Here is an 18,994-nt window from a genome sequence, read left to right as displayed (position 1 = left end):
GTTTGTTGGCTGCCTAAATGTCTTCTTTTGAGAAGTGTCTGTTCGCATCCTTCGCCCACTTGTTGATGGGGTTGTTTTCTTCTTGTAAATTTGTTTGAGTTCATTATAGATTCTGGATATTAGCCCTTTGTCAGATGAGTAGGTTGCAAAAATTTTCTCCCATTCTGTAGATTGCCTGCTCACTCTGATGGTAGTTTGTTTTGCCGTGCAGAAGCTCATCCTGATGATACTGTTTTAAAGTGTTTTCAATAGTCTCTAGGCCAGCTCTAACAAAAGATTAAGAGTAGAGTTATCTACTCTTAGGTTCAAAAGAGCCTAAGAAGAAAATATTTACATGTGTAAATAGGACACCCAAAATACAGATTCATAAAATATTTTTGTTTTTGACTTATAATTTCTATTCTATTTCCCTCAAATACTTCAACACTCACCATCACATTGTGGTCCTTCCTACAGATCCACAAGCCTATCCTGAAACAGCATGAGTTATCTTCCTTAGGATGTTGTGTTTCCACAAACCTCAAGTCAAACTGCCCTTTTGTCAGCTCCCAAATTCATCATTATATAGATATATGTTCTTGAAAATTACTTAACATGTTAACATTTTTAGTTTCTTCAATCTATAAAAATGTTGTCATTATAGTACCTACACCATCAGTTTTCCATGAGGATTAAATGATGTAATGTGAAATGGAAAGCATATAGCAAACACATAAATACATATAATGTTATTTACCTCTTGTACAAATAGTTCTGCTTAATTAACATTTAAATTATACCCCATCAATGCACATAAATTTAGGTTTTTGTTGTGCTGAAGCAACATACATACTGAGAAAAGCATTTCTGTCACAATGATGGGTAACATGTCCTTTTCTAGTGATTATTTCTTAATCTTCCAAAGTAAAGCTTCCTGAAGTCTTTAACACTGAGGAGGAATGTTTTCCACATTTTAATATGAGACAAAAGGCTAGAAAATGACAAAATTAAACGAATGGATTAAATGTATGGATTATTTTATTCTTCATCTACTATGGTCATCAGAGCTGTTTATTTGGCATCTACACCGTTGGTTCACAGGAGAGTTTAGTTAAAGTGCACTAGGCAGTCAGTTCTCATTAACATTATTAAATGACAGTCACATAATTTCAAAAGAGCAGCAAGACTTCAAGGCATTTAAGAAAAGTATTAAAAAATAGACAAGTATTCACCAAATTGTACCATATTCCAGATAAATCCAAAAAACTGAATATGCTCATTTATTTTCAAAAAAGGATATATTTCTACATTAAATGTGCAAAATTCTACTTAAATTTGCATTCAAAGTGGAAATAGTTAAGTGAAATAAATAATGGTGGTTTCTTATTGAAATGTATATGACTGACATATTAGATATGTTTTTCCTTTTTTAGGGTCTTCTAGATGCATGTAATCAGATGTAAGCTGAATATCTTTTCCGGTCAGATAAACTCTACAATGTTGACTTTGACACTGGGGATAAAACTATTCAGCGTGGCCGACATGTTTGTTGATATCTTCAAGCTATGGTTAATGTGGAAAGCAAAGGTAGGAATTTGTCATCTTTCACTCATCCTACTTTTTATTGGAGTAGAAAAGAAAGGGGGTAAAGGTCATATTAATATACATATTTGGAAAAAAACACCAAAATTTTAAAGTTTTAGGGCTATAATAATCTGGTTTTTAACAAGAACAAATTTAACTAATCAATCTAATGATTTTCATTATTTATTTGAGATTTTGACATTTTACACCACGAGATAGTACAGAATACATGAACCTCAGTTGTGTTCCTAAGATGAGAACCTCTCAGTGTTGTCAGGCACCAAACAGATGTGTAAGTGTCTGAAACGCACAGGTTGTTAAGAAAAGAGGGAACAATGAAACTGGAGACTATAGGACCAGTCTGACTCATTCACATTTAAACTACTCTGTAGCAATGCACCATCTATATTGATGAAGTTTAACAATTTTCTCACGATTTGTTGAGCACTATTTAACCAAGCAGCAGTCTAGGTGCCGGGGAATGCAGTGAGCAAAGAAACCAAATTTCCTTTTCTCATGTCAGTTACATTTGGGAGGGTTGTGGAGGGTTTGGGTGCTATAGACAATAATTAATAAGTTATTAAGTTATCTAGAAATGATATCTAAAAAAACTAAGGGAGCTTAGAGAACATAGAGTGATGACAGGTCATGCATTAAAAACAAGGACTTTGGATATTGTTTTCAGTGTTACATAAAATCACTACATGGTTTGATCCAAGGAGAGACAGAATCAGATTTATGTTTTAAAGGGAATTGTTTTGGCTTCTTATGATAAATACATGGCAGGGAAGAGAAGAGAAACAATATGATTAGTTAGGAGGTTCTTTCAGTGGTCTAGGCAGGACATGACAGTGGATTGGCCTAAAGTGGTAGTGGTGAAACTAGTGAAAAGTAGTTGGATCCTAGAGTAGTTCTAAGGTAAAATAAATAGGATTTACTGATGGACTGGATGTAGGGTATGAGAAGAAGGGAGTGAAAGAACATTCCAACCATTTTGATCTGAGCAACTAGGAGAAAAGAGTTATATCCTGAATTTAAGAAGGTGATGGAAAGAACTGATTTGTATCATGGAAATATCATTTTTTTTTAAGACTGACAGATAATAAAGTGAAGATGTTGAATAGTGAATTGAGGTTCAATTTGGAAGTTGTGGAAGATAATATACATTTAAAAATTATTTACATGTAGATAGTATTTATTTACATGTAGATAGTATTTGAAGTCATGGGACTGACTGTAGGTAGAAACAAGAGAAGCCAGGGAAATGAAACTTAAAACATGGAAATCAGGGAGAAGCAGAAAAGATCCAACCAAGGGCACTGTGAAGTGTAGCCAAGCATATAAAAGGATAACTAAGAAGGTGAGGTATCAGTCAGGTGCCGTGGCTTATGCCTGTAATCCCAGCACTTTCAGAGGCCAAGGCAGGCAGATCACCCGAGGTCAAGAGATTGAGACCATCCTGGCCAACATGGTGAAACCTCATCTCTACTAAAAATACAAAAATAAGTTGGGCGTGGTGGTGCGTGCCTGTAATCCCAGCAATTTGGGAGACTGAGGCAGGAGAATTGCTTGAACCCTGGAGGCAGAGGTTGCAGTGAGCCGAGATTGTGCCACTGCACTCCAGCCTGGCAACAGAGCAAAACTCCCAAAAAAGAAAAAAAAAGATGGTGAGGTGTCACCAAATCCATGGGAAGAAAGAATTTCAGAAAACAAAGAATGATACTATATCAAACTCTGTGTATTCCTTGACTAAAATGAGAACTGGAAATTGAAAATTAAATGCTTCATTATTGTTTAGTAGTGATCTCAGTAAGAACAGTTGTGTGAGAATAGAAAGTAAGGAAATGAAAAAAGCGAATGTAGAAAAGTGTTTTGAGGAGATTGACTATAAAGGGCGAGAGAGACACAGTGGTAGCTGGAGGGAAATTCACATCCAAAGGAATTTTTGTTGTTATAGATGAGCTTTATTATAGCATATGAATATACTTTTTGTCATAGTCTAATAGATGGAAAATATCATTATGCAAGAAGAAAGTGAAAAACTGGAATGGGTGCTTTGTTTTAGGCAAAAGGTGAGCAAGTGATGTAGTTTACAATTAGATGGGCTCATCCTATCTGGAGTCAGGTGCACTCCATCTGTTGTATTATATTGGTGCAAAAGATATTTCAGTTTTTGCTATTTATTTGTTTTACCACTAAAAATGGCAGAAACCACAATTACTTTTGCACCAACATAATAACTAGAGGAAAGACCGTATACAAATAGGCAGGATGGTAGACTTGGTTCTACAATGTTATTTGCTGAGTTTTCCTATTTTGTTAAAGAGCAAGAAACAAGATCATCTACTGAAATTGTGAGGAGTGAAGGGAAACTGGAGATTTAGTGAGTTGAATGAAAAATCATCTAGGCAATGGAGGATTGGCCAGGGAACTCTAGTCAGACTGTGGAGAGGTGCTGAAGGTCCAGTTGAGATTTGTGGTTGTAACTTTACATTAACACCAATTCTCCAACTTGCTTTTCCCCATCTGTATTCACCCGCCCAATACAAAAACGGAGTAGACAGAATATTGATTTAATAAGGCTAGGAAACAGTCAATTAGTGAGCTTTCCTTGGTACTTAAAGCGATTTACACAACACTTCCTTTTTCTATTAACACTTTCAACATATGTAATTTTGACTAAGTATAAACACATATATTTAATATTCTCTAGTCCTAATGAACATAAATGTATGATGTTATATTTAAAATAAGTAGAGTTTAGGTGTCTTTGACTCTTCATTGACTCTAATAGCAGGGGAAATTTGAGAAATATCACAAGAATATTGTAATATGCAAAGAACCTAGACAAGTAATTTAAATTCTCTCAGATTCAGGCTCCTCGTTTGTACAATTATGTTGTACATACCTCTTTATACAGATATAGTTGAGTTTAAATAAAATATTAAACTTAACTATATTGCTATAATTCACCATATAATCTGAGTTATTGTCACAATTTCAATTAAGATAAAATACAATTTTTTAGATTATTGAGTTTGGAGCATCTTGATACTTTTTTATGACACATTGTAGCTTCACAAGCTTTATAAATTTTAGCTTTACAAGCTGAAAAAAAACAAATCAACATAATGAAAGCATGCATGGTTTTCATTCGTAAATGCTAAGAGAAAACAACTCAGAATTTAAAGAGGAAATCATTTCAGAAACTGTACCAAATCTATCAGAGAGAAAAGGTGACAGTAAATACTGAGTCAAAATTACTAACAATGATTTTTACTAACAATGATTTTAATGGTATTAAAGTTTATTATGTAATGCTATTTTTAAAGGACAATAGAGAAAATAATAGGAGACATTTATGAAAATCATCAGAATGTGGTCAAATGTCCAGCATAATTATTTTCTTACAATTATAGGATCAGTGAAGATAGTCATTGCATATTCATGTCTCACACCTATTATATAAAATAAAAGCTTATGGTGGAGTCAAGAATTTAATCATAATTATCTATGATTACGGTTATTGTCATATGATGTGAATCATATGAAAATGGCCAAAGCCACAGACTGATCTTTTAACTCGTCTCACATTTCATGATTCTGGTCACAAGGAAAATATAAATGACTAAGTGAAGGAATATAATCTAAATTCTGCAGAAGATGTTTTGGCTCTTGAATTTTTAAGAACTGTTCCAAATATAAGCTACTTCCATTGCCAGTGTGTTTACCTTTATTCAATCTGTAGTTATTTAGGTCCTCGTTATTTGCATCCAATGTTTAGATGATTCCATTGATTTTTAGAACTCTATGAATCCCAAATTATAGTTCCATTATTTTCCTAAATACCTCTCAAGAAAACTGCCGCCTTTCTAACTGCAAATTGCAAGTGGTTTCTCAAGTCAAAATTCTAACTGAGGTGACAAGAATATTTGGCAGTCCCACCACTATCATGTACTCAATGAAATTTCAGGAATAAAAAACATGTTAGAAACATAAAAACGTGTTAGTACCTTTTTAGGCCTCTTTTTCACCTTTATTAATAGAAAGTGATAATGGGTCAAGCTACCTGAAGTCAATATTGAATCTCAGATGTGAATACTTACTTATTGCCTGAAAGATCAATCAGGGTCAGAGTCTGAAGATACAGTTTCTCCAAATATTATACAACAAAAATTGTATGTTCTGCACCTTCCTCTTGCCCATTATTTATGTTTAACTGAAATAACCGACAAGATTTTATAAAGCCATTTCTTTCACCCCCTTCCTAGTCCTCTATAGAAAGATGGACATTAGGTTCTGTGTAGATCAAAGGTTTGACATGAACTAAAAGCATCTTTGATATATTATTAGCTCTGCTATTTGATTTGAAGTCATTTCTTTTGTTAGAAGTTTGGTATTCCCAAAGCAAAGACAATGTTTTTCATAGAAATCATCCATCAACAGCCTATTAGGTAGCCAACGTTCTGATACAGATATCTATATAATCAATAACACAGGATTACACTTAGCAATTATATAAACTTTGAAGTTTCATAGATAATTTTTATTATTCTAAGATATGCATTCTGTAAATTCTTTTCCTGAAGATTTGTAAATGGACAATTTAGAATTTTGGTTAAACTTATAACAGTTTAAAGCTCAAATTTTTGCACCCATGCAGCCTTGTATAAATTTCAGACACTGATAATCCCAATATTTCTCAAGCCACTTCTGTACAGATTATATTTTGTAAATATTTTTATAAAGTTTTTCAACTTTGTAAGAGGTCACCAGTTCTCCTATATAATAGTTTAGCTGCTAATCAAACCAGGCAGCTTGACTTAGCTTAAATAGCAGTGTATATACCTAAATATACACATATATATGTACAAATATATACGTATATATGTACATATATACGTATATATGTACAAATATATACCCTGGTAACTCACTTTGAATACTTTTGGTAATAAGGATTGAAAACATTAATACATTAACTCACCAAAATGGACCTAGCACTTATTGAACATCTATTGCGCTAGGACCTTTATGTGTGTTAGCTCGCTTTTTTTTCCAATAGTTCTGTTGGATAGGTATTGTAATTAATTGCCCAGTAGGCACTTCTTTCTTGCTTCACAGATAAAACCAATGCACTGAGACAGTGGTATTGCAATAGAGAAAGAGTTTAATAATTGTAGGGCCAGCAATTTTATAATATTACCACCCCTTTCTGAATTATGCTGACAGTTCAACCACGTATTTTACATAATTTTTACATAATTTGAGTTGCCCTAAAGTAAGTTGAACAAAAATTGTCTGACATTAATGTTTAAGGCCTTCAACTTTTTCTATCATCATTAGTAAAAGAGAAAATGGAGTTTTTTGTTTTCCTTTTTGCTTTTCACAATACTCTTATGTAAATATGTTATAGTTTGAGGCAAGGACTAAGTGAAGCTCTTATTTTTTTTTCTAAGCATATAAATGTCACCCTCCACGAGGGTAGCTACCAACAACTGAGTCAGAAGCAAGAAAGCTTCTAGAGGTACACCAAAACCACTCAACCTTTTAGAGTTCTACACATGTTCCTGACTGGAGGACAAGCCAAGACTATTAAACAATTTCTCACAATATTGCAGATAATAAAAAATACCCAATATAGTATTGTTATATTGAATAAAATATTAGAGAAAGACACAAAATAAAAATCCTGACTATTGAATGATAGAATTGTGTGTGTATACATATATATATGAGATTGTATTGTGTGTGTGTATATATAATTATATGTGCGTATATATTTACATATGCATAAATATATATGTATAAATGTATATTTGCTTCTGTACTGCCATCAGACAGTCTTATAGGAAAGTTAAATATGGATAGCATTTGTAGCATTTAAAGGTAAATTGTTTGCAGAAATAGGCCATGAATAGGTGCAGATTGAGTAGTTATAGAATGCCATCTTTGGCTTTTCTGAGTATTGGTGTCACTTTGCCCTATAACAGTAGCCAAAGTTGTTTTAATAACAGTAGCCAAAGTTGTTTTAATGTGCTCTAACGCCACCTGCATGATGCCATTTTAGGAGCTGAACAAGATAATTAAACAGAGCTTGTCTCTGTGAAATTTACAAAGAACTATATTTGCTGCAAAATAGTGACCTTGTAGAAAAACTCAAGATATACAATAATGATTCAAATCATGCAAATACTACTGAAACATGATACTATTTTTCCATTCTCTATTTCATTTTACCTCTTTCCCAGGTACTTCTATTTGAATTGCCATATAAATATGAGGAAATGGCACATGCCTTTCTTTAATGCAGTCTAGCAAATTTATATTACTTTATGGTTGATAATTGTAAATCATGGGGTAATGACAGCTGCAATATGAATATAGAATTTGCTGCTTTTTTGTACTAAGCTGCTACTTAAAAATTATCCCTGATGGTCTTAAATTGCCTACAATTTACTTGAAGCTAATGATAGTTATGTAGCCATCTGGAGTATGGAAGAGTATTTACTTGTAAAAATTCTTTATAATAATATTTACATTTACACACAGATTGCTCCAAAGATTAAGGCACAGTCATGATAAGCTACCAGCCATGTGGAGGGAAAGTAAATTTTTTTTGAATGGTTTTTTCTAATCCTGCTGCAAGACAAAAAAGATGTTGACTATCTTATTGATGAAATTGAAAGGCTCGGTAAACAATTCTATTCCTAAAGATAATAAGAAAGGAATACTGAAAATGTTATAAAAATACTATGAATAAGAACTTTTAATTCTTATTCTATGCTACGTAAGATGAAAGGGAATCGAGCTTATACACACACACACACACACACACACGCTTGTTTAAATATTTAGCACCTGTTAAATGTTAGGTACTTTCTTGGTGTGCTTAGGACACACCAGTAAATAAGAGACAAAAACCTGTCCTCTTGTGAAGAGAAGAGAAATTCCATTGTGGACATTTAATACCTTAACGTGTATTTTATGTGCTTGAATTAACTGAATAAAGACTTCCTGTAATCAGTTTCAGTATTCTCTTGTAGTATTTCATCTCTGTCAAGAGTAAAATATAGAAGAAAGATGTTTCTCTTTTTTAAACAATTACGATGTATAGAGGGAAGGGAATAACTGGGCTGACATATTTGCCTTTTGATCCTTGCATATTATTTATTTAGAAGTGACTATAGCTTGCATCAAGCTCCTAATGTAACTCATTTTTTTCCGCAACGTCATTTTAATGTCCCTAAAGATCAACTGCAGTGACACTCTTTTGTAATTATCCAAAAATACATTAACCATAACTAACATTACATGAACACTTCTCATGTATCACGTAGTTTACTAACGTGCATGGTCTCATTTAATTCTCGATTGACATTGTCTCCATTTCATGAATGTGAAGACTAAGGCTTAAAGTTTAAATAATGTGTCTCACATCATGCTGTTGATAAGTAATACAATCAAAATCTGAAGCTAGCTAGGTTTCTTCTCAAGTGTGGATTGCAAAATTCTGCCAAATGCTTTGCTGCAATTCATGGACAGCTTTGCTCAATAAATTCTAGCGGATCCTTTATAAAACTACGGGTCCTTTAATGGCTATGAATATTTTTGCTATTTTCACTTTGAAGAAAATGAATAATTGGGTTTTAAACCTTCTAAGTTTAAACTGCTGGTAAGCTTCATTATGAAACTCCTACTTAAATGTTTGTTGATAATCTGATTGTAGCTAAAAATACTTCATTGTTAACAGCCATTTTCCAGTTCAAAATCACCTTGACATAATTCATTTTATTTTAGCTGATTATTTTTTCTAAAGAATAGATAGATAGTCACAATTCCATGCTCATGGGTAGGAAGAATCAATATTGTGAAAATGGCCATACTGCCCAAGGTAATTTATAGATTCAATGCCATCCCCATCAAGCTACCAATGACTTTCTTCACAGAATTGGAAAAAACTACTTTAAAGTTCATGTGGAACCAAAAAAGAGCCCGCATTGCCAAGTCAATCCTAAGCCAAAAGAACAAAGTTGGAGTCATCACCCTACCTGACTTCAAACTGTACTACAAGGCTACAGTAACCAAAACAGCATGGTACTGGTACCAAAACAGAGATGTAGACCAATGGAACAGAACAGAGCCCTCAGAAATAACACCACACTTCTACAACCATCTGATCTTTGACAAACCTGACAAAAATAAGAAATGGGGAAAGGATTCCCTATTTAATAAATGGTGCTGGGAAAACTGGCTAGCCATATGTAGAAAGCTGAAACTGGATCCCTTCCTTACACCTTATACAAAAATTAAGATGGATTAAAGACTTAAATGTTAGACCTAAAACCATAAAAACCCTAGAAGAAAACCTAGGCAATACCATTCAGGACATAGGCATGGGCAAGGACTTCTGTCTAAAACACCAAAAGCAATGGCAACAAAAGCCAAAATTGACAAATGGGATCTAATTAAAGAGCTTCTGCACAGCAAAAGAAACTACCATGAGAGTGAACAGGCAACCTACAGAATGGGAGAAAATTTTTGCAATCTACTCATCTGACAAAGGGCTAATATCCAGAATCTACAATGAACTCAAACAAATTTACAAGAAAAAAACAACCCCATCAAAAAGTGGGTGAAGGACATGAACAGACACTTCTCAAAAGAAGACATTTATGCAGCCAAAAGACAAATGAAAAAATGTTCATCATCACTGGCCATCAGAGAAATGCAAATCAAAACCACAATGAGATACCATCTCACACCAGTTAGAATGGCCATCATTAAAAAGTCAGGAAACAACAGGTGTTGGAGAGGATGTGGAGAAATAGGAACACTTTGACACTGTTGGTGGGACTGTAAACTAGTTCAACCATTGTGGAAGTCAGTGTGGCGATTCCTCAGGGATCTAGAACTAGAAATACCATTTGACCCAGCCATCCCATTACTGGATATATACCCAAAAGATTATGAATCATGCTGTTATAAAGACCCATGCACATGTAGGTTTATTGTGGCACTATTCACAATAGCAGACTTGGAACCTACCCAAATGTCCATCAATGATAGAATGGATTAAGAAAATGTGGCACATATACACCATGGAATACTATGTAGCCATAAAAATGATGAGTCCATGTCCTTTGTAGGGACATGGATGAAGCTGGAAACCATCATTCTCAGCAAACTATCACAAGGACAAACAAACCAAACACTGCTTGTTCTCACTCATAGGTGAGAATTGAACAATGAGAACACATGGACACAGGAAGGGGAACATCACACACCTGTTGTGGGGTTGGGGGAGGGAAGAGGGATAGCATTAGGAGATATACCTAATGTTAAATGATGAGTTAATAGGTACAGCACACCAACATGGCACAGATATACATATGTAACAAACCTGCACGTTGTGCACATGTACCTTAAAACTTAAAGTATAATAAAAGAGTGAAGATGTACATAAAAATAAAAAAAAGACGAAAAAATATAACAAAGAGGCTAAGAACACAAATTCTGGAATCAGCCTTCCTGGGATCGAATCCTAGCTTTGCTCCTTACTAAGAATTTCTCTCTGTATTCACTTTCCCCACCACTATAATGAATAATAATGGTACTTATTCACAGGTTGTATAAAAATTCAGTGAATTGGTTTATATATTTTAAGTTCTTAAAACAGTGTCTGGCACGTAGTAAGCCCACAGTACATGTTGGCGTTATTAATATCACAATTTGACAAACTGTGAACACACGCTTTAAAGGTGGTTTTTGTTTTGTTTTTCGTGGTAGGGTTTTGAATTCACTGTTCTCTGTTTCAAAGCTCATGTGCTTTCTAGTTTGTCTTTCTGCTCTTCTGAGGGCAAATACTTGTGTTAGAGGCAGAATGGAGAACAGAGACAGCAGCTGGACCTGGAAGGATGGTTAGACATTTGTTTGGTGACAATGTCAAGAAACGTAAGAAACGTAAGATCTGGAGCTCTTTCAACAAGCAAAACGTAAAGATTATGAATTTGTCACTTGAATGAAACATATTTAAAATAATTCAACAAAACTCGAAAAAGAGACATTTTAAAATTATACTTTGGTTCTATAATTTTGTTTCTAAAGTGTAAAAAATGTCAGTTCTCTGATAAAATGACCAGAGTTTATCAGAAAATGTGATATTAGTCTAGGAGGAAGAGACGTATTTTTGTCAAGTAAAGAAATTTTATAAGAATTGTAGCCATGAATTATTTTTGATTCAGTGTCAAGTTGCCTGACTACATTAACATATCCTGTAAACTCAGTGTCTACCTTTCTAACAGCAAAAATAAAGGTCATTTTTTTGTGCATCCTACTCCTTGTATTTACCAATATAAAGATATATTTGGAGAAATCTATGAGAGACTGGAAGATTTTGGAGACAGCAAGAAATACATTTGGATCAAAACAATGGATGTTACATTTGCGGAGCTGGGTCCTGTGTTCCCAGGCAGACCAAATCATCTTGGCTGCAGCAGAGAGCTCACAATACAAACAGTAATTGAACTATTAGCTTTGAAATTTTCTCCTGGCAACCCTGAAATTCTGTTTGGGGCCATGTTACCGCTGCTGTGCCTTGGTAGCATTTTATGACACGTTCAATCTTTCACAGATAGTACACTCAGCAGTTCCAAGTCTCAGTTCTCTTATTCTCGTCCCTCAAATCATTTAGAGGTAAATAGAAATGGAAGTAGAGCTGTATCCAAATTATCCTTTGCTTTAGTCAAGAGCTGGGGGGACATAGTGCAGACTTTATGTTAATTCTCTTTGCCCAGATCACACATCTCAGGGAAAAATTGACATAATTAAAAGTGCAATAACCTCATTCAACATCGTTAACTTTAGCACATGCACTCCACTTTGGTGATTTATGGATAACTTTGAAAGTCAACATGACTCAGCCCCTTTCAAATCCTGTGGATTGATTATTGCATAATTACAGCAAGTACATTCAATAACCGTGTTATAAATTAAATTTTCCTTTGAACAGATGATTTACTGTGATAGTTCAACAGTGCTGAATTTTTGTTACCATAACTGTATTGAACAGCTAAATGATACCAAGAAATAAGATGAAAATATATGAAAATGCCAATTATAGAAGGATATTTTATAGCTTTATTAAATGTGGCCTATACATTTCTTGATTTCCAAAATGATTTATAGTTCTGTGATTTTGTCCCTCATAAAAGAGGCACAATTTTGCATCACTTTGCTTTTGATTTTATGCTTACCTTTCACCCTCTTAACTCCAAAGCCATGAAAGGTCTTTAGACTCTTCATTGAGCAAGGAAGGACTCAGGCTAGGACCTAGAATACAGCAGGGAACAAGTGAAGCTATATTACTTGTTGATTCATTCACACATTTACAAGACCTCACAAAAATGCACACAAATAAATGTGATCGTGTCTAAGTAAGAGTAGCTTTAAGGGACCTGGCTAAATGTTATTACTTACTTGTTACATTTAGAACTTACTATAAAAATCATAGAAATTTAAGCTGTTTCTCCTTCTTTGGAACAATACATGTGTTATAGACTTAGGGAATCTAAAATTGGCACAGGAAAACTGTCAAAGTATTGCAGGCATCATAGTCAAAAGAACTAATGTTTATTTATTGTTTTCTTAATTTCCTCATAATTCTTTGTATAATATTAGTTCAAACAGAAGCTTGGGATTCAGACCTAACGAAAGCAATACTTGTTCAAATAAAGACTAAAGACTTAAAAGCATTTAAAGACAATACAAAATCAAAATACAAAAATCAATTTTATTTCTAAACACTCGTAGTTAGCAATCTGAAAATGAAATTAAGAATGTTTTTTCTATTTACAATAGCACCAAAAACAATAAAATTAATTGCAGTAAATTTAACAAAAGAAGTCCAAAACAGGCACACAATAAACTGCAAGACATCACTGAAAGAAATTAAAGACCTAAGGAAACAGAAATAAATCCATGTTCATTATCAGAAGACAAATTTCTTGAAAATTCTGTACTCCCCAAATTAATCTACAGACACAACAGAGTTTCCATCAAAATCCCAGCTATGTTTTTTGGGTGAAATTTGACAAGGATTTGAAAGTCATTTGACCAAACATTTCTCCAAAGAAGATACAGAAGATAAGCACAGGAAAAGATGATCAATATCATTACCGTTAAGGAAATGTAAATCAAAACCACAATGAGATATCACTTCACACACATTAGGATAACTAAAATAAAAAGACAAACAGTATCAAGTGTTTATGATAATGTAGAAGAAACTGGAACCCTCCTATACTTGGGGCAGAGAAATAAAATGGTACAATGACTTTGAAAATCAGTTGGCATTTCACCAAAATGTTAAACATAGAGTTGCCATATGACCCATAAATTCCACTCTTAGGTATTCCACTTCCAAAATAAAAACTTATGTCCACATAAAAACATGGACATGAATGTTTATACCAGCATTATTCATAATAGCCAAACAGTGGGAAAAAAAATTTCCATCAACTGATGAACAAGCAAAATGTGGTATAGTAATGTGGATTATACTTGGCAGTAGAAAGGAATAGAGTATTGATACATGTTACAACATGTATAAACCTTGAAAGCAGTATGCTAAGTGATAAAAGCCAAGCACAAAAGTTCACATCTTATATGATTTCCAAATGTCCAGAATAGGCAAATCCATAAATACAGGAAGAGGATTAGTGTATTCAAGTGCTTGGGGTTAGGGGAGAATTGGGAATAGCTGCTAATAAGTACAGATGTTCTTTTGGTGATGAAGAAGGTGCTGTAAAATTAGATAGTGATGATGGTTGCACAGCTCTTTGAATAAACTAGAAACCAATAATTGTTCACTTTAAAAAGGTGAGTGTTATAACAGTAAATTATACTGCAACACAACTGTTATTTAAGAAAAAAAAACTTTAAAAATTTTCTTATGAAAGAAAGACAGCCCAGTTTTGTAGTTAGCTAAAATGGCAGTACAGAAAATAGACCAACAACTTAGAACTATGTAAAAATGACAAAACAAATATAAAAGCACTTTACCATGCCTATATATGAACACTAGTGTACAGATTTCCTATTAACAAAAATGTTATCTTTTATAGGGTAATTAAGAAGTGGGTTTCCTGGGTCATCTAATAAATATATGTTTAACTTTATAAAAAATTGCCAAACCATTTTACAGTGGCTGTACGATTTTAAATTCCCACAGCAAAGCATGAGCATTCCCATTGCCTTATATCTTTTCTGACACTTGGAATTTTTAGTCCTTTTTATTTCAGTTCTTCTAATATGTGTAAGGTGGTATCCCACTGTGGCTTTAATCTGAATTTACCTAACGGCCTTTTTAAAAATTTTTCAAGAACTAGAGAAGACTGAACATTTTTATTTATGGAATATTGGGAACAATAGAAGGTTCTTGAGCAGATAATAGGATATAGCATATACATCGATGTCAAGACAAGTTTCAATTTGTGCTTTCTTTAGCTCCCATTACAACCCATCGCTGCAATTAAAGTTTGCTGACACATCCCAGAATTTGGCATAATCCTTTCCAGTCTTGGCTCAAATAAAATAATCTGTGAAGATTTTAAGTGACTGAGCTACTGGGATCAGTCCAGGATCTACTGACATGGGTTCTCCGGGGCTTTGCCATGCTTGATGTTTTTGCAGACCCCCATTGCAGAGGCAGGATTGGGAACACTAGCTAGGATTCAGCAGGTCTGGAGTCCAGGAGGGTGTCCGACATAATCACTACCTAAGCCAACGCAAACTCCTCCTGCCTCCAACCACCGTGACAACTGAACACTGGGTAACCTACATAGAATCTCCTTCTCTGTTAAGAGGGATGCCTATGTGTTCTTACAGCCCTTCATTCATTGCCCAAGTTGTCACTCATCTGCATGCTACATAATTGTATAAATAACTCTAAATGAATATGAAAATAGAATGTGAATTTTTTTTAATTTGCCAAATGCTTGATGAAATTAAGCAGAAATGGAACTTTGATGGTGTTTTCTTTACTCCTTTACAAAATGGAAGAAAGAAAATCTTATTTTCAGGTGGTCTGACACCAATAGAGAAATAAGAACCATCATGAAGACCTCATCATGGCCATAATTTATAATTTCTGTAACCTCAAATTATCAGAATTTCTACTTCCAAGCAGAACCATATCTTAACCAACACAGAGCTGCTTTATCCATGCATACCACAACCGTAAACATGGACATATTGTGCTTTGGGAGGCTGAGGCAGGAGGACTGCTTGAGGCCAGGAGTTTGAGACCAACCTGAGCAACATAATGATATCCTGTCTCTACAAAAAGTAATAATAGTTTAAAAAAAAAAAAGTCTCAGCCCTCAGCCACTGGAGACACTGAGGCAGAAGGATTACTTGAGCCCAGAAATTTGAGGTTACAATGAGCTTTGATTACACCACGGAACTCCAGCTTGGGTGACAGAGGAAACTTGTCTCAAAAAAAAAAAATTGGACATATTCCATGTTAACCACTGCCATCTCCTTTCCTATTATTATCATGGATTATCCAGACATAATATTTTATTAAGTATGAAATTTAATAGTCAGAAATTTGTGTTGCATGATGTAATTTGTTTAACATTCTTATATTTTAACTTTCTTTGGTATCTTATTTTTTATATTAACAAATAATGTAAACTTGAAAATTTAATGTAATTTTGCCTCTTCCAAGTAAAAACTGATTATCCTGGGATTCTACATCCATTTTCGTTCTTTTCGTATTTATTCTGAGGGTAATCTCGTTAGAGGTAGAAATAATATTTAATCACACTGCTACGGGGGGCGGTAGAAAGCAAGTAATTCAGGCTCTGCTCATTCTGCATAACCTGAAACCCTCTGTTTTGCATTGGCAAGTAATGTGAATGCCTTCACTTGGATGTGCCTCCTATTACTGAAGAACCCCTCATGCTGTGGCCTTGTGTCATTCAACACTTCATAGACCTCTTTGGAAGTCTCAGCTGCTTTCCCCGCACCACACTAGGGGTGCTGGTTTTAAAACCAAGATTTACAACATAACAAAATACGCAACAGCTTTGGTTTTCAGGCCCTCCCCCAGGCCAGTTGGGATTTTTCTGTTCTCTCCATTTGCCATTCTGCCTTCAGTTTTATCCTAGTTTGTGGTGGAGGAATGGATAAGGTATTGGGTGATTCTTCTGTGTCTCAGCTTTACTCATTTTCAATCCCTTTTACAGCCCATCCTCTGGCCCAGAAGAGGTTTGTTTCTGCCCTTTTTTATCACATGACCTAACTTTATTTCAGACTTTTTGGTCCATACTATCAATTCTATACCCTGAGTACTCCAGACTTCTCTGAATTGTATAATTACTGCCAATTGAAACTGCTTTGACTGAATTCATGGTATCCCATTGCAAGACTTCCCATAAAGCTACACTAATCAAGCAAAAGGATACATTCAAAAGGATAGGCACTTTGATCACTGGAGAAGAATATACAGTCTAGAAATAAACCTATACAAGTATAGTAAATTAATTTTTGACAAAGATTCAAAGATATATTAACTGAGAAATAAGAGGTGCCCAAAAAGTGATCTTGATCCATATCTCACAATGTGTGCAAAACCAAACTGAAATGAGTCATAAATCTAAAGTGAAAAATAAAAAGTTATAAAACTTTTAGAAGAAAATCTAGAAAAAAGACTAGGTCAGACAAAAAAAAATTCTTAGTAGAATCTCCCCCAGATTTAGGCTTCATAACAATTAAAAACTTCAGTTCTGTGAAAACACTGTTAGAAAAAAAAGGAAAAAAGAAAAAAGTAAGAAAACACTGTCAGAATGAGAAGACAAGCCACTTAACTGGAGAAAATATTTTGCAAATACTGTTTTTGACAAAAACTTGTTTACAGATTATGTAAGAGCTTTCAAAACTCAACAATAAGAAAAGAAGCAACCTGATGTTTAAAAATAAGCAAAAGATTTTGACCCGATTCATCCAAGATGACATATGGATAGGAATAAGAGTATGAAAATATGCTTATTTTTAACAGATTCATCAAAGAAGACATATGGATAGCAATAAAGTATGAAAATATGCTCAACATATTAATTAGCTCAAAACATTAAAATCACAATGAGATATCACTGCATAGTTAGTAGAATAAAAAATAAATTGGCAATACTAAGAACTGACAAGAATGCAGACCAATTGTAACTCTCACATGCTGCTGGTAGGAGTGCAAAATAGTGCAGCTCTATTGGAAAGCAGTTAGACCTTTTCTTATAAAGTTAAGCATATGCTTACTATATGACCTGGAAATCCCATTTTTGATATTTAGCTAATTAGAATAAACAGCTATGTTTACGTAAATCCTGCATACAAATGTTAGTTTATCATAGCTTTAATTCTTATCACAGAAAACCTGGAAACAACCCAAATATTCTTCAACCAGTAAAAGGATAAACAAATCGTGGTACATATGCCATTGTATACTCTCAGCAGGACAGACTATTGATTCCTGGAACAACATGGATGACTCTCAACTGCATTTTGCTAAGTGAAAGAATTAGATGTGAACAATTACATACTGTCTGATTATATTATATGAAATTCTGGAAAAGGCAAAGTTATAGGGACAGGTATCAGATAAGTGGATTCCGGGGGCTAGGGGTTGAGGGTAAATGGTTGTATCTAAAGGGGCAGGCTGAAGGAATTTGGGGGTTGATGGAACTGTTCTGTATCAGGACTGGGGCGACAGATACGTTACTCGATGTCTTTGTCAAAGCCCATAAAACTGTACTCCACAAAGTAAATTTCATCGTTTTAATTTTTAAAATTAAATAAAAAGCACTTTGGAAAATTCAAAGTAGTGACTACTTTGTCCTAGGCTGTACTCTCCGTCTCTCTGAAGTAATATAATGACTTAATTCAATGGTTAGAGGGTTAACTAGAGACACCAAAATTTACAAAATAACATATACCGGTAAATATTTCAAATATATTATCCTGCTGCTATGTTACTGAAGTGTGGGGATTCACCATGCTTACAGTGCATTTCTGCAATTTTATATTGCCTCAGCATCAATTTTAAATAAAGTTTCACTTTCTCATGCCAGAGGCAGGACTTCTCCACCCTTGACAATTTCTAGTTCTCCACCACCTCCCAGTTCCTCAATGTGACTGATACAGATATCTACCTTACACAATTGCCTCCTGGTGACCACTTCCCTATGGGACAGCAAGATACAACCTCACTGACCCCCATGCTCAGCAAGGGTTGCACAGATATGCCACAGTGACCACATCTCAGTCACAGCATGACTCCAGAGCACTCATGCCTGCTTGTTATAAACCCACCAATTAGAAGTCCCTGAGGGAAACATGCTTGGGTAATGCTCAGGACCCCAATAAAGGCTTT

The 18,994-nt window shown here is 34.4% G+C and overlaps 1 pseudogene; it reads left to right on the top strand.

Moving 5' to 3' along the window:
• LOC100598901 overlaps nt 1-18,994 on the top strand; it is a 52,108-nt pseudogene that overhangs the window by 20,080 nt on the left and 13,034 nt on the right.

The sequence above is a fragment of the Nomascus leucogenys genome, chromosome 4 (genome assembly GCF_006542625.1).
Source record: "Nomascus leucogenys isolate Asia chromosome 4, Asia_NLE_v1, whole genome shotgun sequence".
Taxonomy (NCBI): Eukaryota; Metazoa; Chordata; class Mammalia; order Primates; family Hylobatidae; genus Nomascus; species Nomascus leucogenys.
Note: the sequence above shows the minus strand (reverse complement) of the source record. Positions and strands in the feature narration are given on the sequence as shown.